The sequence below is a fragment of the Prinia subflava genome, chromosome Z (genome assembly GCF_021018805.1).
Source record: "Prinia subflava isolate CZ2003 ecotype Zambia chromosome Z, Cam_Psub_1.2, whole genome shotgun sequence".
In the NCBI taxonomy this organism is placed as follows: domain Eukaryota; kingdom Metazoa; phylum Chordata; class Aves; order Passeriformes; family Cisticolidae; genus Prinia; species Prinia subflava.
Window position 1 is genome coordinate 76,272,797 of NC_086283.1, and position 25,715 is coordinate 76,298,511.

The 25,715-nt window shown below is 42.2% G+C and overlaps 1 long non-coding RNA gene across 1 annotated transcript in view; it reads left to right on the plus strand.

The window, feature by feature from the left end:
* The window catches only part of LOC134564577 (uncharacterized), a 102,078-nt gene that overhangs the window by 25,377 nt on the left and 50,986 nt on the right, over positions 1–25,715 (plus strand). The window contains exons 2-3 of the long non-coding RNA XR_010083581.1: positions 7,908–8,009; positions 23,788–23,997. This is a non-coding gene — a long non-coding RNA (uncharacterized LOC134564577). The remainder of the gene's footprint in view (positions 1–7,907; positions 8,010–23,787; positions 23,998–25,715) is intronic.

Sequence of the window (25,715 nt, forward strand, 5' to 3'; positions counted from 1 at the left end):
AGAGGAACACTGACAGGAAGATGGCAAAAATACCTGTGGCTCTAAATGACCTCAGAAGAAAGTCCTTGAGCAACAAAAGCTGTTTTCCCTCTGCCCCAGGCAGCACGTCGCTGAGTGTAGCCCTGCACACGCGTTGCGCGGTGCCTGTTCCCCAGTGCTCTGGCTCTCTCTGCCGGCAGCTCTTCCCCACGGCAGCGAGAGCCTTCGGGGTGACCTTCGCCATCGGCCTCAGCCCGGGGAGGGCTGCACCAGCAAGACGGGCTGTTGTGTGAAACCGTATTTACAAAACCTAAGCATCACTTGTTTTGTTTGAGCCTAACAGAGGAGGATTATTGGAGGTGTTAAACGGTCTAAAACAACAACAACAACAACAACAACAACAACAACAAACCAACAAAAGAACAACAACAAAAAAGTTGTGGTTATGCAACGAATAGACACATGCAAACCTTGAATCAGATAACCAGGGATTGGTTTAGGTGGGAGGGAACCTAAAAGCTCATCTCATTCCACTCCCTGCCATGGACAGGGACACTTTCAACTATCCCAAGTTGCTCCAAATCCTGTCCAACTCAGCCTGGGACACTTTCAGGGATCCAGGAGCAGCTGCAGCTTCTGTGGGCAACCTGTGCCACAGCCTCACAGCCAAGACTGTCTTCCTTATATTTAACCTAAATCTCCCCTGTTTTAGTTTAAAATCATTCCCCCTTGTCCTGTCCCTCCGTGCCTTGTCCCAAGTCCCTCTTCAGCTCTCCTGGAACTGCTTTCCTGGAGCCTTTTTGGGCCCTGGCAGGGGCTCTGAGATCTCCCTGGAGCTGTCTCTTGGGCAGGTGAACACCCTCAACCTCTTCCAGCCTGGCTGCAGAGCAGAGGGGCTCCTTGCCCAGCGGTGTTTCATGGGGTTGTTGACAGGGAGGTTTTGAGGCTCTGCAAAGCTGTGCTCACTGCAGGAACAAACAAAGAGCAAAAGGAGAGACAGGGGATGGTTTTGTTATCCTTTGCTTTCTGATCTGTTATCTCATCCTGGCAGAAGCTGAATCCAGCTCCTGGTTTCAGTTTAAGGAAGCCTTGGTGGCTGTCATTTTTGGCTATTCCTTGTGGTTAGCGAGGAAGACTTTGGTGTAAGGAACACGGAGCTGGAGTTCTTCTTCTCCTCCTGTGTGTCCTCTAGGCTGAGGAAATTTGCAGTGGTTAGATATTGGGAATTTACATCCCTCTGAGGTAGGAAGACACCAGCTCCTACTGGAAAACAAGATATTTGTGCCTGGTTGCATCCCATGAGCAGTGGGGCTTTGTAAGATGCATCATTTCCTTGGGTGTAGCTCTGGGCACTTTCAGACGGAAGTCAGGCCATTTGAGCCCATAACTGCCAACAGAAAGTTTCTGCTATTCCCACAGACAGCTCAACCTGGGTGCTCTAGTGAGGCACCCAATAATTTCTGGGAGGGACACAAGTTCTGAAGGCAATAGTACAAGCAGAGAAGAGACTCCAGAGCAATGCCAGGCCAGCACCTGGCTGTCACTGAGGCTGCCCAGAGGTTCACAGTCTTATTTAGCAATTGATCTGGTAACAGAAATAACTCTCTGGTGAACACTGAAACATCATCCCTAGAAGTGATCAAAAGCTGTATGAATGTGGCACTTAGGAACACAGGTTAGTGGTGGCTTTGGCAGTGCTGGGTTATTGTTGGACTTGATGATCTAAGAGTGCTTTTCCAACTTAAGTTTTCCAACTTATGTTTCTGTGATTCTATTCCATTTTGTCTGCTTTGTTTATTTGCTCCTGCTCTCCCTAACGTGTTTTCCGAAGAATTTCAAGGTGGGCTCAGAGAGCTGCACTGGATTCATGTAAAGGAGACTGGAACATGTCTTACAGTCTTGAAGTTTAGGGATGCAGCAATAAAAAATGGTTTTTTTCCCCTTTGCTGTGAACAGTAACCACGACGAGCTGTGCAGTACAGCTGTTACCAGCAGGGAGAATAAATGCCAAGGGGTCGTGTCTAAGTCATTGCAGCACATGAAAAGCTTATGCTCATTTTAAAACCCACCAGGAAAAATTACTTGGGGGTTTTACAAAGCAGAAACATGACTTCAGAGCTCCTATGCTTACAAGGCTGCCCAGCTCGATTCCCTCTGAAACTGAGATGTGGGACCTGCGTATTTTTAAAATTCATGTCTTGCTCATGTCATTTAACTGTCAGGGGTTAAGGGCAATGTCATCATATTAGACCCCTTTTGCAGTCAATTCCTCTCTGTGGAGAGAAACTAATATCTCCAGAGAGTGATCGGTATCTCTTTTTCCTAACATACCTAGCTGAGTTGTTAAAAAGGAAAAAAAAAGGTGTTCTGGCTCTCTTTTTCCACTGGTGGCAGAGGGAGCCTGGTGGCTGAGCTTTTAGAGGTCTGTTTGCAGGCAAGAAAAGTTCCGACCTAAGAGACTTTGCCAAGGTCAACCTTGAAGTTTTTGGAAGTGGGATCTGTTGTCCCAGGCTAGTGCTTTTGAATTACTGAGCCATCTGCAACAGGCCTGTAGTCTACATCAAGTTGGGTATTGAAGTTCTGGGACTAAGAAAAAAAAACCCCAACCCCCCCTTTTAATGATTCCTGTTTCCTTTCTTCTTATGGGTTGGAAGGGAACTAATTCTCATCTTGGATGGAACACACTCACCCTCCTCAGATGGCAAAGCAACTTGGGACATGGCTGGTGGAGAAGGCTGAAGAATTACCAAATTTTGGGGGAAAGAAGTGAAGTAAAAAAAAAAAAAAAAAAAGAAAAAGAAAAAAAAAGAAAAAAAAAGAGCTTTGGGGGTGCTGAAAGCTGCTGCAGTGCTGCAGTGGTGAATCATGGGGTGTTTATGTAAGAACAGCCCAAGGGGCTGCAATAGATGGATAAGATTCTGGAGGGTTGTGATGGGTACTCTGATCCCTGCAGGATCATTTCACCCTGGAAGAAAACACCATTTCTTTGAAGAGAACACCTGTCAGTCTATCGATGGGCTGGTGCTCTGTGGTACAGGCTGCATGAATAACAGAAATCATTTGAACAATTATCTAATTAAGGCTAATGAGAGCCTGAATCACTTATGGCACACCTAGGGCTGATGAGGAATTCCTTGAGAAAGGGCCTTTTGTTAGCAAACACCAATTCATCAGTGTGGTAATGAGCAGTCCTGCTTATTAAGAACATTTTCCAGACTGCAGGGTAGTGCCAGGTGGTTGGGACTCACCTCCAGACCTACCTGTGCCTGCTCATCCCCCAGCAGACATCTGCTGCAGCCTGCTTTGAGGTGCAGGGTGCTGACAACACAGAGATGTGTATTTTTAAGGCCTCCCAGATCAAGCTCTGAGTTTCTCTTTGGCTTGTGCTGCTAAAGTAAATGTTCCCAGCGTAGCACCATCACAAAGCCTTCAGTGATCTGGTGGCCTCATGCAATTCAAAAACAACAACAACAAAACCTACCATTTTTTAAATCAAAACAGTGAGATGGTGCATGACCAGGTGATGACTAACACTTGAGCCAAATGTTCTACAGGGCTGCTGTTTTTGTTAGGAGCTTGGCCATGTACTAAGGTACCTGAAGCCAAGCCTGGATAAATTATCTTTCCCCTTCTGTGCTGAAAGCACAGTCATCAGAAACACTTTGACTTCAAGGGACGTGGCCTCACAAGGCCTTGAAAAGAAACAGTTTGCAAAAGCACATTTCTCTCATAAGAAGCCATAAAGGAATAGAGAAGAAATACTATGTACAGCTAGAGGGAAAAACTTTGGGATGGTGACAGAACGCTTGGCTGAGTCGTAATGACTTTACCAAGTGAGGCTCTACCAGGGATCAACCTGCAATGTTGAAAGCAAATTAATAAAGCAGGGCATTTCAGAACAGTTGCTGAGGATGCATGCAGCACAGCTTCTGAGAATAGGTACAAAACCCTTAGCCATAGACCTTTAAAATAAGAAAAAAAGAACAAAAACCCAAATAAACAACCAGACAGAAAAACCCATCCAAAATGAAAAAAAGATGCTCAGGAGACTTTTTTCCTATCACAGGCATTAAATGAAGCTACATCCCACAGCAGTTCTATCATATCTTTACATGCACAACTACAACAATTAGCAGTTGGGGTAGTTTAATGGGACTAAATATGATTCTTACATCCTTATTTAGATAATTGGCTATTACAGTGTGGTCTTGGAGTCTTTTTGTGCCTTCCTTTCTGAATCTCTGTACTATGTAATACAATACTTGGCTCCAAGGCGAAAGTTTACTACTTCTTTCCCCCTCTGCCACAGCAGTATCTCCCACTCTGCCAGTGGAGGCACAGAGCATATTTAATGGATTTTATTGGTGTCTGTGGCAGAAGCTGTGTTGGCACCATTTGTATTTGGATTGTCTGTACACTCACAGTCACACACATACACATATGCACATGTGTGTGACTGTGAAGGAGGAGGCTTTGGCTGTCTTACTGAGGTCTCCTGAATGGTGTTGTTAGAAAGGGATTCATGGACTCATAAAACAGTTTGTGTTCAAAGGGACATTAAAGCTCATCCTGCCTCACCTCATGCCATGGGCAGGGACACTTTCCAGGCCTCAGACACTTCCAGGGATTGGGCAGCCACCGATTGTCTGAGTAACCTCTGCCAGAGCCTCTTCACCATCACAGGGAAGAATTTATTTTTAATATATTATCTAACTCTAGTTCTATTCCCCTTGACTCCCTATAACCGTTTAAAGGTTTATCGTTAAGTCTCCTCTCCATGGCTGGGAATGATCAATATCATTTCCAGGGAGACTACCCAGGTGTGTGGGACACCATTGTCAGGATGGGATAGATTTGCTTCCAGAAGTGTCTTCCTCATCCTTGTAGTGACACAGAGACTGAGATGGGACTACGAGTGTTGGCGTGTGCAGTGTGAATATCTGTACCTGAGCATCTTCCTTGACTTCCTGTGAAGAGCTGGTCAATATATGCATCTAGAACATGATTCATCCTCTCCCATCCTACACAGATGAATCATGTCTCAAATGCTGTCACATTTTCTGTCTATAATGGGAAAGACAGACAGCTCAGATGTACACAGCTGCACCATGTGTACGCAGGGAGAGGCGTGATGAGTTTCTGCTAAATGACTGTCCTAAGGTTATTCAGGAAATCTGTAGCTCACTGGGATATCAAACAAGTACACCTTCATGTTTGAACCAAGTGCCTCATAAGTGAAGAATTTTCAAAATGCTATCTGTTTTTTAATAATAAAAGTAGTCAGGTCAGGTAGATATTTTAAGACACAAAAATCCTGTTTTCCTGCATATGGTTCCAGTTATAAAACCAGAGGGGAAAACAAATAGAGAAAATATGAAATATAAAAACTGTAGCTTCTAAACAGAATGTTTTTCAAAGGTTTCCATGAGGTGTTGGCTGTTCGGCAAAACAGACTGTAAAACAATTTTACAAGCCACATTTATTCTAAGAGCTCCACTTATTGAAGTACAATTCAAACTCTTGTTCTGCCAGCCAAGTTCCATAAATTAAACACTTGTCCAATAACACATACCTCTCCTCTGTTTCTTTTTGGCTTTTTGTGTTTGTGTGTCTCTCTCACTCTTCTTTTAAATTTTGTTTTATCCTTTGCAAATGGAAACAAAAAGGATTTGCTTGTTTTAGCAATGGATTTAAGAAGCAGAGCAATAAAAGTAAAAACAAGGCAAGGAAAAAAAAAACAGGTCAACAGACTAAAATGAGACTTCTGTTCCATTATTTTGCATCCTGCTGACACTGATTTACAGCGACGGCTAAATCTGTGGTGTGAAGCTGATTGATGTCGAACATTCAACTAAAGCTGTGCCTCTGCCTTTTTCTATGAGAAACCAGCCCGGTGACCTGACAGCTAGGAAGGGAGGTTGGATGTGTGTCCTGCCTTCAGAGAGAGCCCAATATCCCTTCCTTCCCTAGAGTGTTATGGCCTTAGAAATGTGACCATCACCAGGACCAGTCTTTTCTTACAAGAGAAGGGACAGGGAAGTGTGCGATATCCTGTCTGCTCTGGAGCAGGAATGGACCTGCGGTTATATCAAGGAAAAGCCCTGCCAGTTGTGCTCCTGGGCTCAATGTACCTTCCCTTTCTCACCTTTTTTCCTGTTTATCTCTGCTGTCACCCACCTTCAGCTCATGCTGCTCTTTCAGTTTGGTCTAGAGTATAATTTCCAGGCTGTGTCTAAATCTTGCAGATCCTTTCATTTAATCATAAAGGTTGAAAAGAACCTCCAAGATCAAGTTCCAACTTTGACCAATTCCCACCTTGTCGCCCAGACCAGAACTCTGAGTACCACATCCAGCTTTTCCTTGAAGACCTCCAGGGGTGGGGACTCCAATGTTTAGCAACCCTTTTGGTGAAAGTGTCCTCTTGTCCTGTCATATCACTTCTCCTTTTGCACAGGATCTGTCCTGGGGGTCACATCTGCCTTGTTGTATCAGCATCTTCCTGAGTTTCACTTTGATGTGACCCCCTGTCTTTCTCCTCCACACTGACCATGAGCTGCCTATCTTCATTTTAAGAACCAGTCACTGCTTCGTCTCTTTAGGAGGGAAAAATTAACTCCCACATCCCAAAACACTGTCTATACTTGTCAGAAGTATTCTAAAGATCCCCTCTTATGGTGTAAAGCTTAGACATCCTAACACAAGGTCCAGTGAAATGAATGCCTTCTTTAATTCAGAGAGTAGTGAGGTGGGAATAATACAGCAAGAAACTGGACAATATCTCTGCTTTCTGAATAATTCACTGTGAAAACTTGGGTAAGTCAGCTATTGAGTGTGTCTCATCAATTCAGAGGTGACCTCTTAAATGAGAATAAATCCTTTTAACTGACTATAGTAATTCAGGGTCTTACTCTGTAAGGCTTGAGTGTGATGGACATGGGCAGCCAAATGTGAATCAGTTTGGAGCTGCCAGAGAAATTACTGTTCTTTTTTGAGGGCTACCTTCTGCCACGCTGAGATACTCTAACTGATGGGTGTGAAAGAGAGGACAGGGAAGGAAATGCACCTTAGGACATTTTAGTGAGGAAGACAGCAGATTCAATTTAACTTCTGCTGAAGGTGATTTTAGACAGCCTGTTCATACTGCAGTAAGGTTGGAGGCAGTCTTGTGGTCAGTCTCAAAGGCTGAGGAGTGACCAAAAGATGGTGGGGACATTAGCTCCTTCAGAGGGGCAGTGGTTAAGGGAGCTGATTCCTGCTTCAGCTGCCCACCCAGTCTGCTAGAGCTCAAAGAGGGTTTTGAACATGGAAGTTTTTCTGGTTTTCTCTGTGGCTGCTTTGGTGGTGCCATGTGGTTTCTCACACCAGGAAGCACAAAGGGCAAGACAGGGTTGGAGCATCCATGACTCCATCAGTGCTCTGCAGACACAGGTGATTGGTGATCTGCAACACCTGTTCTCCAAGACCAAATGGCTGATGTTAACATACATTGAGAAACCTTGTTTATTTTATGCAAAATTACCTTGTTGCTAAACCTTTAAGCTCTTCATCTGGGGTTGTATATCCTGTACAAGCCTTGGGGAGTGGGCAAACCCTTTTGTTTTGGTGTCAAATACATTGCTGTTCTTTTCTAGCCTAGCTTAGCAAACCTTTGTAAATATTTTAACTGCGAGTACAGTCACATGGCGTCTGCTGTTCCTGGCCTGATCCAGCTGAATACTGGGCTGTCTTTAGCAAAGCATAGTAAACCAGAGACTGTAAAGTGCTAGGTGCTGTTCACAGTGAATTAAAATGTCAGAGCATGGCCACTGTTTGGTTAATCTTGGGAAAAAGCACTCAGTATTTTAATATGGTAACTATAAAGGCATTTCTCCATATAGTTCACATCACTTGCTCTTTAATAGAAAGTTAATGGGGATTTTCTTTTTTAGATAGCAACAATTTATCATGTGTTTCCCTGGTAACTACAACATTGTGAACCTTCCTTGGAAACTCCATTGGGATTCCTGCAATATTTGTGAGCATAATGAATGGTAAGTGTAAGGCAAACCCATTGAATCATTTTATTTTAAATTCTGGCAGAGACATAATTTGCCACAGTTCATAAACATTTATAAAAAAGGAGTTTACATGTAAAAAACCAGGTTTTTTTATCACTCAGATCAAAGAATACATTTATCTGGATGTATGGATGCATTTTCTGCCAGCTTTTGATAAACTCAGGTGACAATCTTTAAGAGGCTTCACAGACTAGTGCGGAACCTTTGAAGTCTGTAGCTTTGCTCACCTGAAAACACAGACATCCCTTCTGCTCTCTGTTCTGTGTGAGTCTGAAGTTTGCACTTCAAAGATTGTAAACGACAGGACAAATTTCCCCAGCTGCCAACTCCACACTTGTTGGAATAAAATGGTAAAGTGTGGCATGTTGCAGGATACTCAGGAGCAGGTTGGATGGGGCTTGGAGTAACCTGGTCTAGCAAGAGGTGCTCTGGTCTGTGGGAGAGGGATTGGAACTAAAAGACCCTTAAGGTCCCTTCTAAATCAAGGATTCTCTAATTTGGCGTGTTGCCTCTACATCCTTGTTGCAGCTTATCAGCTCCAGTGCCATGGGACTGATGTTTGTGCTCTGGAGAAATGGCCTTATGTCTTTTTGAGATGCAGTGCGAAGGATTCCCCTACTGTTAATAGTCGTTTCATCACACCTGAAATGGGAGAGATGGAGAGGAGTGAGGGCTGCAGATAAAAAGTTATGTGATAGAGTCTGGCTGTCATCTCAGGTTTTATTCCTCTGTAGTTAATAAAACATCACTTATATAAGTGAGAGAAGGGTCATATCCATCAGTCTCAGTGGAGCTGCTCTTGATTCTTGTTCTTGTACATAAAAAATGTTTCTTGTGCTGTTTGCAAGTGGGGACTTGTTTACTGCAGGATGGAGCAAGGTTTCTCTTGCTCTTCCTTTTGTGGAGGACTTTGAAGGGGTGTGCTGAGCAACCCCATTCCCTCACAGGAGATTCTAACAAGAAGAAAATTAAAATGGCTATGGTATTTGTATATTTTTAATTTACATCTTTCAAAATGTTTAATTTTGATTTTTTTAGAAGCGAATACCATGTATCTACAATATCACATGTAAATGTACCCTGTGGGGTGAGTGGGGACATTGCTGGTTCATTCTGAGGCTGCCTAGAGTTGTGTGAACTGCTGTCTAAGGCTCAGCCTTACCAATGGATGCAGGTGCTCTCTCCTCTTTTCAGACATGTTTCTACCAAAGAACTTCAACTAAGTCCAAAATCTGCCTTTCTGTCTTCTGGAGACTGACTGAGCTATGGATTTAGAATTAGTCTCAAGGCTAAGATTTGTGAACTTCAGCACAGCAGATCCCAGTGTATTGATATATCTTGTACAGAGGGTACTTTTTACCTGTTTTTTCGGCTGTGGTGGCAGCTGGGGCCAGTGGATGCTCAGTCAACAGCTAGCATTGGGAATAGGGTTAGTATCCACTGTGAGGGGGATAAATGAGACTAAAATCTATGTAATCGTATATTTTAGGTGAAATGTCCATGGTTCATGAGGAAAGCAAATGTAGACAAAAAAGAAAGAGCATTTTGCCAGACCTCTTTCTGTGTAACATTTGCAAGTGTGAGTGCTGTGAAATCCCCAGACAAGGCTTGAAGTTGTGTTCAAAGTGACCTTTCAGAGAAAAAAGTTTGGAAAGCCAGGGGGAGGTCAAGGTTTGGGTCTTCCAGAGGAGAGGAAAGGAGGGAGTGGGATATAGGGACCAGATTGGAGTCTGTGAAATGGGGAAGTGAGACAAAGTCATAGCCAATTTCTGCTATTAACACCTAGTTCTTCAAATGGAAAAGAGGTGGAAATGTGGTATTAGTGTCTCTGAGTACTTCCAGTTTCACCCTGTGTGTGAATAACACACCCAGTAAACACTGGGTTTACTCTCACAGCTGGGTAGGTGAAGGAATTTGGGGATCATCTTTAGGCTGAACAGAGTGCACTGCCTGAGCCTGGGAGTCACCTGCAAGTGCAGAAGTAATTTGCAAGTACATGGAGGCAGGTATTAGGAATTTAAAATTTATATTTATTCATTGAAGATTTTAATTTAAAAAAATTAAAAAAAAACCAGAATTGTGTAATTGGTTCAGGCCAGATATGTTTATAATTTGCACAGGTTGGGCTCTTTAAAAAATGTTGTATTGCTACTTTTTGTTTAGCAGTAGGAGCATGTAAGAAGACAGTGTTCAGATGGGGTTATGAATATGAAATGATTTACTGCAGAATGATGGTTGGGGCTGAATTTTGTTCACCTCATAGAAAAAAGCTCTGTGCTGTTCTCAGTAGATTTGGCTGCCTTATTCTGAATTTTTCTTGGTATGTATTCTTGCCCTTAGATCAGACATAACCCCTGTGAAACTGGTGACTACAGAGCTACAGTTATTTTCAAATTTGCAAGTCCTGTGATGGAGAATATTGATATCACTCTGAATACTTTAAGCTCTAGTCTCTTGATGTGCTTTATGCCTTTTTCATTCCCTGTATTATTAGTACAAGTTATTTTTACAGGATTTGAAAGATGCATTGCAGAACCTTACTGCTGAACTTTGGCACAGTGGTGAAGGAAAATACACTATTTGCATCAGCTTGTTTTATTCAGAGTAAATTTTCACCCTGAGGAATATGCCTTATCTGCAGCCAAGGTTAGGTTTAACGCTGGGTTCTATTGTAATGCTCAAAATGCAACATTTTGTTTCAATGAAGGCTTCCAGTTATGTGGAGGAAACATCTAACTACTGTGAGTTATTTAAATGCCACACTCTTAGTCTTGTGTGACCCTGAGTGCTTTCTGCATAGCCAGTGCTTGGGTAATATAGGATTTATGAGACCAAAGGAGGATAAATGAACCTTACAATATAAATTTGCCAGTTGTACTGTGTCCAGTGCAAAGGTTGGGATTAGTTTGGAGGTCATGAAAAGTTGGTTTGGAACATCAGGGGTTTGGCTGAAGCTTGCATGATGTGAAGGGGAGAGCCAAAGGCTGCTTCCACTCGTTTTGAATCCCTTAGTCTGAAACTCGTCTGAGATGGGGTTAGACTCAGGGTACACCCCAGGGTCCTTGCTGTGGATCAAAACACCTCTCCACAGGGCTACTCTGGGGTTTCCTCTGTTTTCCAGGAAGAGCTGAAATGCCGTGGTGACACAGTCAGTGAAGAAATACACTTTAAATAATTTTGCCCTTGACATTAGATATGTCACCTCTGTGCCATGGTTATGTTTTCCATGGCTACAGCACAAGTCAAATCCCATGGCTGATTCCCATGTCCCACCATGGGTAAATACTTAGTTTTGCACTATAAGAGAGAAAAGGTTAGATCTCTTTCTCTCTTTGGATATGGAAGAATAATTTTAGAGTTAAATTTGCCTTTTATTGCTAAAAAACCAGTTTCAGGTCACTCCACATCCAGAAGTAACAGCTGTGTTTAGCAGAGTACTTTGTCAGAAGAAAATAAAAAAAAGATCAAATGCAGAAAGGGAAAATAAAAGAGTTACAGTCTGCATCTATTAAAGCCTAGTTTAGCTAAATTCAGTGATAATTTTTCAAAGGAGAAAAGTACTGCAATAAAACATTTATTGTGTTTTCGTGCTTGTTTTCATTCCTTTGAGAAAAATGAAACAGTTTTGAGACTCATTCTATACGAACTTTTTTCTTAGTTTTTCAGTTCAAGCATTAAAAAAAATCAGTTATTCACACAGTTCTCATTATAGATTTTACTAGAGAAAAAACTTGTAGCTTTCTGGATGGCCTCACCCATTCAAGAAGGCATAATTTGGTTTAAATGGACACTGGCAAGGTCCTTAGTAAGGATATGACTGATTAAAGAAAACCAGATATTTGGAATTGAAATGAGGAAAAAAAGAAAAATACCTGAGTTTAAAAAACCCTGAAATACATGTGCTAGGAATAACTCATCTACATGACTTGTGCTCAGACCCATTTGGTGGAGAATTGTTGAGGCCCAAGGCACAAAGAAGGATGTTTGGGCAGCAGAAGCCAATTTGGAGGCTGTAAAGTGATTTGTTTCTATTCCCTTGTATCAATTTAAACAGTCAAATCAGCTCTACAGCTCTGAAATAAACACAGTTGGGAGTTTATATGAGTTCAGGATGGTGTAACTGTATGTTTTGGACATGGCAGGGAAAGGAGAAGAATAATTTGCATCCAATTTGCCAGCATGTTCCTCAACTGACATATCAACAAGCTGGTTGAGGTAATGGGAGAGATGAGTATTTAAGTTGTAAAAGTGTAAGAAGATGAGAATCTGGAAAAGGGAATTAGGTTTGAAGTTCAGCAGTAATTCATAGCCAGATACACGGGATGGTGGGAGGGGATCTTGGGAACTGCTGTTTCTGCCTTGCTCCTTGACTTGGTGCAAGGGACTTTTGACTCATTGGAGGATGGACATGCACGAGGCAAAGGACAAGCAACCTGTGAGTGGCATTCATCCTGCCAAAACATCATCCAGCCTGGCTAACTCCTGTCCCAGGCACAATGAGTTGCTTCACCTCTGCTGGCAGCTGGCTCCTGGTTGCTCCTGTCCTGTAATGCGACTTGATCAGACAATACTCTTAGTTTTCCAGCCAAACATGGGAGAATGTCATGCTTGTTGACTGAGCTGAAAATGAGGGTAGCTGAAGGAACTATCATTATTTTATCAGGCCTGCATTAAGTTTGTGCTTTTTTGCAGTAATGTGAGTGCCTGAATTCTCTATCTCCGATGGGGTTGGTTGCCGATCAGGATTTGTCCAAAGCTCCAGGAGTGTTTGTGACTCAAAGACATGAAGTGTCTGTTCAAGCCCCGCCGAACTCAGGGGACACATAGGTTGCTCTGTTGTCCTCTCTGGATCAGGCACTGGAACAGGCCACCTACTGAGCTGAAGAATTTGGCTTTTCATTAGTTTTAAAAGTAATTGATATGAATTGTGATAATGACTGGTTTGTAGGTCTTGCCTTTGGCTATCCACAAAGCTGCTTAGAGAATTGCAATCTTTATGTGACCATGGATATCTCAGCTGTGTCACTAAACTCAGGGGCAGCAAAACCTTCAGAGATTTATTAGTACAGAGAAACTCTTCCTGCTTCTGAAAGCCTCTTAAAATATTTTATGCAGTGTATATTACTTATCCCTGGACTCTCTGAGCATGGTTGTTCCATTGCCTAAGCCCTCAGTCGGCTCTAGAAATAACCCTGCCCTTGCTTTAGGAAAGTGCATGAAGTGCCTTGTTTCATGTTTTACAGGTGGGGAGCCTAAGAGTAGGATCATTTAAGTCTGACATGTTTGCTTGTGATTATGGAAATATCTGTAATCAAACATTTTAACAGTCAGTGCTATTTTCTAATCTGTATGTGTGCAGTCTGATGTCTTTTGAAGGCAGCAGGAGGCAGGAAGGCCTCACAACAGGGAAAATTAAGCCAATTATCTCTGAGTAGATGTAAGGACTAAATGCCCCAATTTTAACCTGCCACTTCAATACCTCTATGATTCAGCCTTTCCCTCTGTAGTGAAATGGGAATCATGCTGCTGGGAGCTTGGGGCAGAACCTCAGGGAGGGAGGTGAAGGTTTAAAGAGCGTTTCAGCCTTTTGCCTGTGTTCTGTCAACCTCTTCCAGCATCACAGGAGATGTCATGATGTCACATGGATGGTATGGTGACAATTTGCCATCCCAAATGGGCCTTAGCTCTGATCAAAGGATCACAGAATCGTCTGGGCTCAAAAAGACGTCGAAGACCATCTGGTACCACCTCCTGCCATGGGCAGGGACACCTTCTATTAGGCCAGGTTACTCTGAGCCCTGTCCAACCTGGCATTGAACACTTCCAGGGATGGGTTGGGCTTGTGATGTGAGCTGCCATGGCTAAACCCTCTGCTGTGGGTGATCCTGACTCATCCTGCTGATGAGTGACAGTCCTTTCCTCCTGCCCTCTCAGACTGGGACCCAAGATCCTTTCCATCGTTATTGACAGCATGTTTTGGCTGTAGGCCCTGTCCCTCCTGCAAGACTGCTGCTGTGTACAGTTTATTTCTGTATCATGGCTGAAGTACCTGATGAAATTTATAGAGGTCAGCACAGGTAAATATCCCACAAAACCTTTGCCACAGAAGTTTTATGTGGGTTTAAATATCCAAAAAGTCTCACGTGAAAAACAGAGTTTCAGGGATTTTGGTATTGCCATTGGTTAAATAGATTTCAGGTCTTTATTATGCTATTGAAATACTTGAATCACCACTTGAACTAAATGAAAGCTTACTGTGTGTGCATATAATTGTTTTTCTTGCTACCTATTACTTGATTGGGGTTGAGTAAGGTTAGCAAAAGCATTAAATTAATTTTCTTGTAAAGTTATGCATTATGAAGTAAGAGGTATAAAAGTTACATTATACATGGCAAATGTCTTGAGGGTTTGGTTTATAGACTTGTTTATATTTTTATTTTAATGATTATTGCTTTCTTTGTGTCATTTCCACTTTTGAATCTCCATACTCATTACATTTTTATTATCTCTTTTATAAAATAAATGGCAGCAAACCAGACAATTTCATTCTTGAAATAAATAGATCCAAATATATCTCTCAATAAATTAAATGTTGTGGCTGCAAGAGGGACTTTTCCAAAGTCAGTAAGCTGAAGGCAAAGCCAATTAATAGCTGGCCTTTCATTTTTATGGACCACGGCATACAGCACATCCATCTGACTTGGCAGATTTGAAATTAAGAGATAGCTGAACTACATTGAAAGATATGTCAGTAAAATTTGTGCTCATGGAAGGCAACAGATCAACAGCCCTGGAAATCAAATCCTTGTAAGCTATGTGCAAACCCTTTTGAAGTAATTTTGTACACTTTCTAGACTTCAGGGGGTTCTGGGTGAGGGTCTCTGCCTCATAGCATTTTCAGGGGCTAAGCAAACTTTAGCCACTGATTATCATTGTGGATGTTAACTGATACATACTCCCAAACACATTGTGAGACCTGTAAGTGTAGCTTGTAGTTATTGGAAATCTTTCAAAGCACCAAACAGAAGTGTATCTATTTCAGAATCACAGAATCGCACGATGCTTTGTGTTGGAAGGGACCTTAAAGATCATCTTGTTCCACCCCCTGCCATGGACAGGGACACCTTCCAATATCCCAGGTTGCTCCAAGCCCTGTCCAGCCTGGCCCTGAACACATCTCAGGAACTGGATATAGAAAAGAGGAGTTTAATTTGTATCTCTGCAGTACAAGTGCACTCACTCTTCATAATCTTGTGGGTTGTGGGTCTAGAAAACATGTCTCACGAGGAGCACGAGGGAGCTGGAGGTGTTTAGTCTGGAGAAGAAGAGGCTCAGGGGGCACTTTTTCACTCTCTACAACTTCCTGACAGGAGGGTGGAGTGAGGTAAGGGGCAGTCTCCGCTGCCATGTCTGAAGTGAAAGGATGAGAGGAAATGGCTTTAAGTTCTGCCAGAGGAAGTTCAGATACATATTAGAAAAAAAATTTCACTGCAAGAGTGGTCAGGCATTGGAATAAGGAAGTGGTGGAGTCACCATCTCTGGAACTGTTCAAGGGGCATCTGGATTTCAGGGGTGATTATGGTGGTGTGGGTTGATGGTGGGACTATCTGGTCTTGAATGTCTCTTCCGGCCTCTGTGATGATTCTGTGATAAAATTAAATGGTAATATGTGGCCTCTGTTCTCTGTAAAATTTTTTGTGTGTGAATAGATTGTTTTTTAATAGCCTTTATTTCTTTTGTATAGTTTTGCTGTTCTGAAACATATGTCAGTGCAATTTTTTTTCCTTTGGATCTAAAGCTACAATACCCACTATATATACACAAAAAGTCCTGAGCTACCAAGTTCTCCTCCTGATTGCCACCCATAAATCCAGTTTATAACCCCATAGACAAACCCTTTCTCCATCTAAGAACCAGCTGGATTTCTCCCTGTGTATTTCCATGTAAAGTCTGTTCTAGAGCTTTGTTGAATTTGATGTTAATCAGTTCCTTCCTATTTTCTCTTTTTCTCCCAGTCTTCTTCCAGGCTTACTGGGAAATTGGAGCTGTGGTGGTAAGACTAATTGCCTTGTTAGGAATAAGTGAACTGAATGAAATCAGCCCAGTGGTGTGAGCAATAACATTTGGTAGCAGTCAGGCTCTGGTGTGCTGAGCTTCTGCCTGCTCAGCTGACCAGATTTGCCTTGTATTGTGCTTGTGTTTTTACATGTTTGTCTGCATCAAACTCTTCCTTTGTTCCATGTTTCTATCTCAAACTACCTTGGAGCAAAGCCATCTCTTTGGACTGAGTATGCAGAACATGTGGCCTAGTGGGATATATTATTAAGGCTTCCAAAAGAAAGGATTCCAAATAGTAAGAATAATGTGAATAATACTGAAGAATATAGCTATGTTAGAACAGCTAACATAAATCCTAAATCTAAAAATAGAACATCAGCAAGAGAGTTCAAATTAATTTAAAGTAGGGGCTTGTTTGTTTGTTTTGTTTGTTTTGTTTTGTTTTCTGGGATTTGCAAGTGGATGGGGAATTATATTTCAAAAAAACTAGCATTTTACCTTATAAATTTTCTACATGGGAACTTTAGGAAAGAACTGTTGAACTGTGCCATTCCTGTTACTTCATGGCAAACACACCTCCAATGCACAGTAAGCAGGATGCTAGGAAGGATATAGTTGTTTTGAACCCTTGGAGTTTTGCCTTGGGCAGCAGGGAAGGATTTGGGATCTGGTGCCTTGTGTGGTGGACAAAGCATTTCATTGCACTTAAGAAATAAGCAAAATGTTTCTCTTTACACAGTCTTATTGCTGTTGGAGAGGGGGAAAAGAGATTGTGATCCAGAATCCTCTTAAATGAGATCTGAAGTGAGGAATAGGTGTGGATATAGAGATGAGAATTTACGGAGCCATTGGCTATTGCTGCCAATCCTAATGATGATGTTCTATCAGGTACATGTTATTTGCATGGCAGTAAAATTTTCTGTGTTGGTCATAGAGCTGGGTGGACTGTAGTACACTTCATGAATGCAGAACCAAGATATAACATTTCTAGAGGTAAGTAGAATCCTGGTTCTACAAAGAAACTTTGATCCAAATTCAAACCATGCAGGAATGAGGACACAGCTTAGTTACAGGAGTGTGTGAAATCTGGTCTTTTTAGGAGGACTTTCTGTTTATTTTAGAATCATGGAGTCACAGAATGGTTTGGACTGGGAGGGATTTCCATGCGTTTCCACCCCTGCCTTAGGCAGGGACACCTTCCACTAGACCAGGTTACTCAGAACCCCATCTAGACTGAACTTGAACATCTCTGGGAATGGGGGGTCTACAACCCTTTTTTCCTGTCACTTCAGACCCTTGTCTCAAGTCCCTCTCCAGCTCTTCTGGGGCCCTTTGGGCACTGAAGGGCTGTGAGGTCTCCTTGGAGCCTTCTCCAGATGAACATCTCCAGCCCTTCCAGCCTGGCTCCAGAGCAGAAGTGCTCCAACCCTTGGAGCATTTTTGTCACCTTCCTCTGGATTCACTCGAACAGGACCATGACCTTTGGATGCTTTGTTGTATAAGTAAAGAATAACAGGGTTAAAGACCTTTGTGAGTTTTATGGATTGTCTTCCTCACCTCCATGACATCTCAGGAAACAACCTGTAAATCCATATTCATGAGGCTCTGGTCTGAGCCGGCTCACATGGCTGGGGAATTTGGGAGCTCCGGCACTGCAAGGCAGGATGTGACATCTTGGTCAGAGATGGTAGTGAGAGAACCGGGCATCCTGTTGTCAACTCTGGTTCATGTTCCCTTCTGTGTCAGTGGGCTTTGGAGTAACAGGGACTCCAAGGAATGGACACTGATCACTGGCACCAAAGGCAGCCCACTAATGGATGTGTCCCTGTCAAAAGGGTTGTGCACTCTGTGGTGATGGCTGCGACCAGCAAGGGCTGGCGCTGGAGCGTGGAGGCTAGAACAATGGCAAGAGCATATCAAATTTTATTTTCACTCAGGTTGCTCACTGGATATCCAGTAAAATATTCCCAGGCCATTTCTGTCTGTTTCTTCTAAAAAATCTTCCTTGCCAGTAAATACATGCTTCCTGTAGCTGCCACTTTATATATCGAATTAGTAAAGCTTATTAAGACCCCCATTATTTTGTTGCATGATGGAGAATACAGGTGTTTTTCCACATAAAATGTTCACATGACACAGCAGGAGTAGCACTTTAAGCCTTAATGGCATGCTCTTGGTTATCTAATTTTTGCACATTAATCCTCTCAAGATGTCTGTTAACACAAACCTTGCTAATTAATGTTGCTATAGTGTCTGCAAATGTATGACTCAGTTTTTTAAAGGAAATTGGAAGACTACAGAGCACTGTATTATGAATCATAATATCAATGACATTTTAAGACATGTAAAATAACTTAGCTGATATGTGATATAGAATTATACCACAATATAACCTCATCTACAAAAAAGTCATATCTCTGATACACCCGGTTTTGTTTACGTTCTTAGACAATTACTGCTGTAGCAAGACTTGGACAAATGTCTTTATTTCAATGTGTTTTTGTATGGAAAAAATAAGAGATTCTCACCCCCAAAAAATCCTCTAAAAAGACACAGAGGTCCAAATAAGTTACTCTAGACTTCCTTTTAGAGTAAATAGTGATATACAGGCACCTAAAGAAAGTAGGCCATCTAATCAAAACCTAAGAGAATTCACGTCTAACCCTTATGTAAACAACAATGTTGAAACAAGCTCAAGTTCAAAGCTATTTATACCAAAAAAGTGAGTACTTAAGGGACTTTAGGTGTTTCTTTTCCCTTCTTATTTGGAATGGGACATAGCAGACAGCCTGTTGTCTCTGTTTTGGCATATCTGAAGCCAGAAAATGTGTCAAACTTGCACTGTGGTCCTGAAATTTAAGCCCTTGTTTCCATTCCAAAGGGACCTGGAATTCTAAAGTTACATGGACAAATTTCTGGATATTTGATTTGCAAAGCAATTTCTAGTCTTGAATTGATTTACTGCTTGCAATAACACTGCTCATCAGTACATGTGAACCTAATTAACAAGTATCCAACCTCCATCTTTTTTATCATCTACTGACAGCAAATGTACACAATGAAAATGGGAAATCTTGTACCAAAATTATGAAAATATATTCAAATATAATCACCACAAGATCTTAAAAATTATCTGTGGATTTTGTGGAGCAGAACTTTGTAGAGACCACGGGCAGAAAAGGATTCACATTATCACTATTCTTGCTCAAAAAGTTTGGAATCAAGATTCCCGTGGACCATCTTAACCACAGACATACAACTTAAATCTTTCTGTTAGCAATATTGTCTTAAACCTCATGGCTTATTTATTGCATGGTAATATTTTTAATAGAAGGACTGATTCGCTGTTGGAGCAAACTACCAGAGAAGTCATGGGATCCCTCTTCTCTTGAAGACTTCATCTCAAAACTGGAAATCAACACTGCGCTCAATGCAGCAGCTATGGGATGAAGTTTACAGTCAGTATTACATGGGCCGAATGCTCAAATGTCCCGTCTGGCCTGAGCATTTATGAATGTCAATGTTTCTAAAGTACCTACAGACCCTTGAATAAAAGACGCAGTTGGAAGTACAACGTATTTTATGGGAGAGCTCCATCTGCCTCACGCAGAGGTAAGGAAAACCTCACGTGGCTGCATGGTGAGCTCAGGTACAGCCACATTTCATTAAACTTATTACAACTTTTAGCCACGTGGGTGCCTAGACATAAATAAGGAAGGGCAGGCCAGCTTTACTAAAATACATATTTTTCTCACTCTGACAGGCACGCAAGGGGCCGCAACTGCCCGCGTCTCAAGGAAAATTTTAACAGCAAGACCTTTCTCCTCAGGGGACTGCTCTCACTTTTTCATTTAGAAGAGGAGAAAAGAAACCAAATCCTAAACATATGATGATTTTATTATGTGAAACCCAATAGGAAATGAAGTAAGAATATGAGGCTGCTTTCAGTTTCCTAGCAAGGGATTTTGTTTTAAGTTGGAAAAGGGGCAGCTGTGTTGGATGCTTGCTTCCCTTCTGCCTAAACATCAGGACCTCTTTAATTGTTGGGGGTCATTGTGTGGTGCAGAGACAGAGCAGGCTTGATGGGAACTCCTGAGCTTTGATCCAGGCTCTGCTGTTTTGGAGAGAAAGATTCAGTTGAAGAAGCAGAGGATAAAGGACTGCAGCAGCTCCTGGTTGTATCTTGGTGTGCACACAGGGCTGCCTGAGTGTGTACGTGTGTGTGTGTGTGTCTGTGAACACTATAAGCAAGCCAGCCAAATTCCATCTTCATGGACAGTTCAATGGAAAGTTAGCTTGAAAATGCAGTATATCATATTTCATGAATTTAATGGGGTTTTCATGATTTTACAAAGTGCTTCAACCAGACACTCATGGCTGGAGGCTGCACAGCAGGAGACCTAAAACACTGCATCTGTGTTTTTCAACTCTTGCCAGAATCCATTGAATTTGATCCGGAATGACTATGCATCTTTGGAATGTACATTCACTTTTCTCTTGCCTTATCCAAATAAAAGAGGGAGATGGGGGGGTTGAGAGGGAGGGAGAAAAGAGTCCTATGAGAATTCCATATGGAAACACTAAACTAGCATTATAAAGGATTTCCTATAAACAAAATTACGGTCACAAATTTTGGACTTGGACCACATTTGAAACAAAGGGCCCTTTGTCTCCCTCTTTTAAATATATTGTTTTATCTTTGTTAACACACACATTTTTATTTTTTTATGGCAATAGATAAACAGATGTACACGTATACACTCATGCAAAAATGAATATATATATTAGTTTGAGGTCCAGTTGCAGTCCCTCTTAATGTTTTTTTCAATTGGAGAACTCCTAACAAGAGCAAACTTTAATCGTTCTCTGCACTAAATCCCTTGAAAATAAATATCCAGGGCAACTTCAAAAGCCCTTAATTAGAAGCACATGTGTGGTGTTACAAATTTCTGGCTGAGGCGGCTGAGTTGTAATTTAACGTTATGATCTGCCATAAATATTATCCATAATGAGCAGACTTCATGTTACACTTCTGTACGTCAGATAACTGCAATATTTTTTGTCTGCTTTTGTTCAATCACTGAACCTTAAGTGAAGTTTAAAATTAGAAGGAAAGGAAGAAAGAAAGAACCAGTTTTCCCACCAGGGAGCTGAATATTTCTGTCTTCCTAGCTGGAAAGAGCTATTGATTTTATTCTGTTTTCTTTGTTACAGCTAAAAAATGTGGTTAACAGATAATAACTTGGAGATGGTGGGGGAAGGGGAAGGAAGGATAACATTTGGAAGTTGGTGAGATAATTGTTGTTGTTTTGCATAACTTTCTCATAGAAGCTTTCTGGGATATTTACTGTGTTCCTCACTACCAAAGCAAACTTCAAACCCCCATAAGCTCATTACTACATGAAAATCGAACCCATTTCTACCCCCGTGTTGTACCTGAACCAAGTCTATCACTCTGCAGGAACCTGGTGATTGAGGATAAAATTTTCTGTGTTAGTTTTAGGTGATTTATGAATTGATTTTGCCACCTTGGCATAGACTGAGCATGATTATATGTACATGTGTGTGTGTGTGAGTGTGTGTGTAAGGAGGGGATAGTGAACCAGACAGTAAATTTACAGTGCAATTATGCATCTGTGAGGATTATGCACTGGTTATATTATGCTTAAAAGTGTGTGAAAAAAATCAGAAATACCATGGGGCTGCAGAGCAAGTCCACAGCCTCATGACTTGTATAAAGAGGCAGTTTGGTTTGGACTTCGACCAAACACATGGGCTGTGTGGTTTTTGCCTTGAAGAGTGCCCCAGGACCCTGTACCTATTTAAAATGACAAGCCTTATCTGCTGTTTCTGACTTCAGGTATCTGAGTCTGGCCTTGGCAGCCTGCTCCTGTGGCCACAGCCCTGTCTTATTGTTCAACCTGGAGAAAGGGAGGCTCCAGGGTGACCTTACTGCAGCATTCAAGTACCTAAAAAAACCACAGGAGTGCTGGAAATGAACTTTGGACAAGGGCCTGGAAAAGGGGGCATGGCTTCACACAGAAAAAATGTTGGGTTAGATGGGATATTGAAAAGGAATTCTTGGCTGTGTGGAGGCAGGCCCTAGCACAGGTTGCCCAGAGAAACTGTGATGACCCTGGATCTCTGGCAGTGTCCAAGGTTGGACAGGGCTTGGAGCAACCTGGGATAGTGGCAGGTGTTTCTGCTCATGGCAAGGAGTTGGAACTGGATCAGCTTTAATGTGCCTAACAACCCAAACCATTCTATGATGACTGTGATTCTTATAGCCTGGGTGTAGGACACAGGAGTGCTGCTCCCTCCTGGGATATTTCTCCTAGACAGAAGACATCACGTGTTCTCAGCCTATGCTTCCTCCAGCAGAATGAGCATATCCTGCCTCTTTTCCCACTCCCACTAGCCTTTTCAGTGGAATGGCTTTTCCGCTTGATTAAAACAAACAAACAAACAAACCTGCAAGAATGAGTAAAAATCTCTGTCCAAGTGCCTGGGGTGGGTATGTGTCTCTATCGACTGCAGCATCTTGACACAAAGTGTGGCTCCTGGAACTACATGCTTGAGGGGCAATTTAGAGCAGGGAAGTGCTGAGCAGAGATACAACAGTTCCAAGCTGCAGGCACCCTGAGCCCAGAAATAAAATAAATAAAAGGTGGAAGCAGCACCCTCTGTGGGCATGGTAACAAGTGGTCAGATGGCAGCGTGGTATTGGTACCTGTCTGTTTGGTTTTGGCCAGACTCTGGCTGCTGACACTGCTGCTGAGGAGAAACTTGGGTGTCTGGGATTATAACTCCTCCCAGGAGATGTAAGGCTCTCATAGGAACAGTACCAATTTTTTGGGGCAGCAGGAGGAACTGCAAATCCAATTCTCCGGGGCATACCCCACAAGACTTTCTCTCAGCTTTGTCTCTCATTCCCAAAATGCCTGTATGCAATTTTTATCTCTGCTGTTGCAAAGCCTTGAGCTGGATTACATCCTATCAGTTCTCATAGCTCATATCAGACATAGCAAGCTGCAAGCCAAGTTCTTTCCCTGTGCTACCTCCCCTCAGCCCAACTGAGTTCACAGGCATGGATTTGTACACCTCCTTCCCCTCTTTAGGTAGCGCAGAGCAGAAGCAAGGCTGTAAACCTTCCAGGTGACAGAGTATCTCCAGAAAGGTCTGCCAAATTACTTTATAAGCTTCAGATATATAGGGGAGAAGATAAAAGCTATAATGTTGCCCTTCAGAACCCCATGATGGATGTGTTGCTCAGTCTCTGACTGTGTTGGATGTATCTGACCAAATCTTTCATTACAATGCTGGAAACAAAATACCTCTAATCTCCCCTTCCACTTCCATCTCGAGTTTCTGGACCCATAAGAACCAGGACATGGAGAGTCTGTTGTCAAGGTATTTCTACCAGAGATGATGGAAATGCCCATTTCTCTGTGACTTCCAGCATCAGTCTGTAGTCTGGGAGGGTTCAGATAATGCTTGGAGACCTGCAGAGCTGTGAGTGTGTTTCTGAATACAGTCAGCACTCAGAGTTGTCTCCAGTAGTGCTTTTAGAGGCACATCCAGTAGTTTGGGCTACTTACCAACCCAAATTTAAACCAAATATATCACTGGAGAAAAGCTTCCCAGTTCTTTTTTCAAAGTGATATTTAACACTTCACATTTTGCTTCCAAACAGGGATCAAGAAGTTGCTTAGAAGTATGAATAATTTCAGTGTTTCAGAGCAACACCCTGAAGTCAGCCACTGCCACCACCATCTCTGGGTGACTGTGGAGCCCGAGGTGACTTCCCCAGCATGGACTGGAACAACGTAGCTCTGCTGGAAGAGGAACCTCCCTCCACTGTGACCTTATTTGCCATCAATTATTTGGGTGTGTGCCATTCCAGGTAAGATGGGGATGATCTGACACCTTCAAACGTGAGCATGGAAAAGTTGTGAAAAATGCTAAGAGATACTTTAAGTGAAAAAGTATTTCGTAATCAAAGTTAAACACTAGCTGTAAGTTTGAACTGAGTAAGAGCTCAGATTTCATGGGGCTATACATCCTTTCATCTTAATTTCTTCACCTCTCTATAGTTTACACTGATTGCCTGCTATAGGCTTTGGGACACCCTTCAAACCAAGCAGTCTGGTAATGATGCTAACCATAATTCTTCCTTTTGGCTGGCTTACGTTCAGCTTAACTAAAGCACAGTTCTCTGTTACAGCCCCAAGGATTAATATCCAGCTAAACGTGGTAGAGTACAGCTTGTCTGACCAGCTGTCCTGAACCCATAGAGGCCAGCCATGCCCCTCAAACTGCTAAACCCCCGTGGTGTCAGTGGCGTGGGTCACCTCTGTGCGTGTGCAGGGACAGATGAAGGGACCTGCTGCCCCGGCCGCTCATCTTCCAGGACGTCGATAGGTGGAGCTGAAGGAACAACTCAGGAAGGCATACATGGGTGTGTTTGCATTTTTAGTATGCCAGGAAGGGGTTGCACTTGTGAAATGAAAGAAGTGTAGCTGTGCAGTGAAGGGAGGGCATGAGGGACACAAGGCTGCTGCAGGGAATGATGGAGAAGAGATGGAAAAGGAATGGAGGGCATAGAAACCTATATCTCGGACAAAATACCTTTTCTCTTGTCTACAGGCCTCTCCAGAGTATATTCTGCATCTGATTCAACTTCTACACATACAGCATCAAAATAGACTTTATTTTCCTGGTAAAACTTGCACAGAATGAATTCTAGCATATGATTTTGCATATCTTGCTTAGATAAGAGAGTCACTCAAGTGCTTTGTATTTCACAGATGTCCAGCTTGAGATGATCTAGAACTCAGTAAAAGCAGGTCAGGTACACTTAAAGTGTCCCTCTGCCTAAATAAATCACCTTGTGAAAAAATCCTTAGTAGTCAGTGTAAATAAGGATTCTCATGTCATGGTTTGCTTAGTCTGCTAATCAAAATATGTAGCTCTGAGCACTTACCATTTAGTGCAGCTTATGAAAATCAAGCATCATTATTGCTGTCTGATACATTATCACCAGCAGCCATATAATGGGAAAAATGTTCCTGGGTTGAAATGAGTGCAATTTATGATTCTAAATTGTTATGTATAAAGAAAGAATAGTGCAGCTGGATATTCATTAGCCACATTCAATTTAATGTATTGAAAACAGTAAAGAATATGTTTTAATTAATAAGCCAAGTGCACATGGCAATGGAATCTGTAAAGAGCCTACAGAGTTCTGCAGCTCTTACTGGGAAGTAAAATGGCAAAGCTTCTTCTTTCTCAAGAGTGAGGTGACCTGTATTCACCTGCAGACCATAATTCACCTGCTTTGGTTGTCTCTGCTTTACTGCCACACTTAGAAGATTTTGCCCCTCAGACCCATCAGTGGTACAAAAGACACCAGATGTTTTTAAGCACCTCAGTGCTTATTTGGACTTCCAATTTGCAAATCTGTTTTAGGAGAAAGACAGCTAGCATATTCCAAAAATAAGAGCCTTTGGTCAAATTGCTTTCAGAAAGGGAATTTAAGAAGGGTTAAAAATACACTAAAACACTGTGAGTGTTGCCTCTGTGCTGCAGTGTTGGAAGGAATGAATAGGGAAAAACAGGACA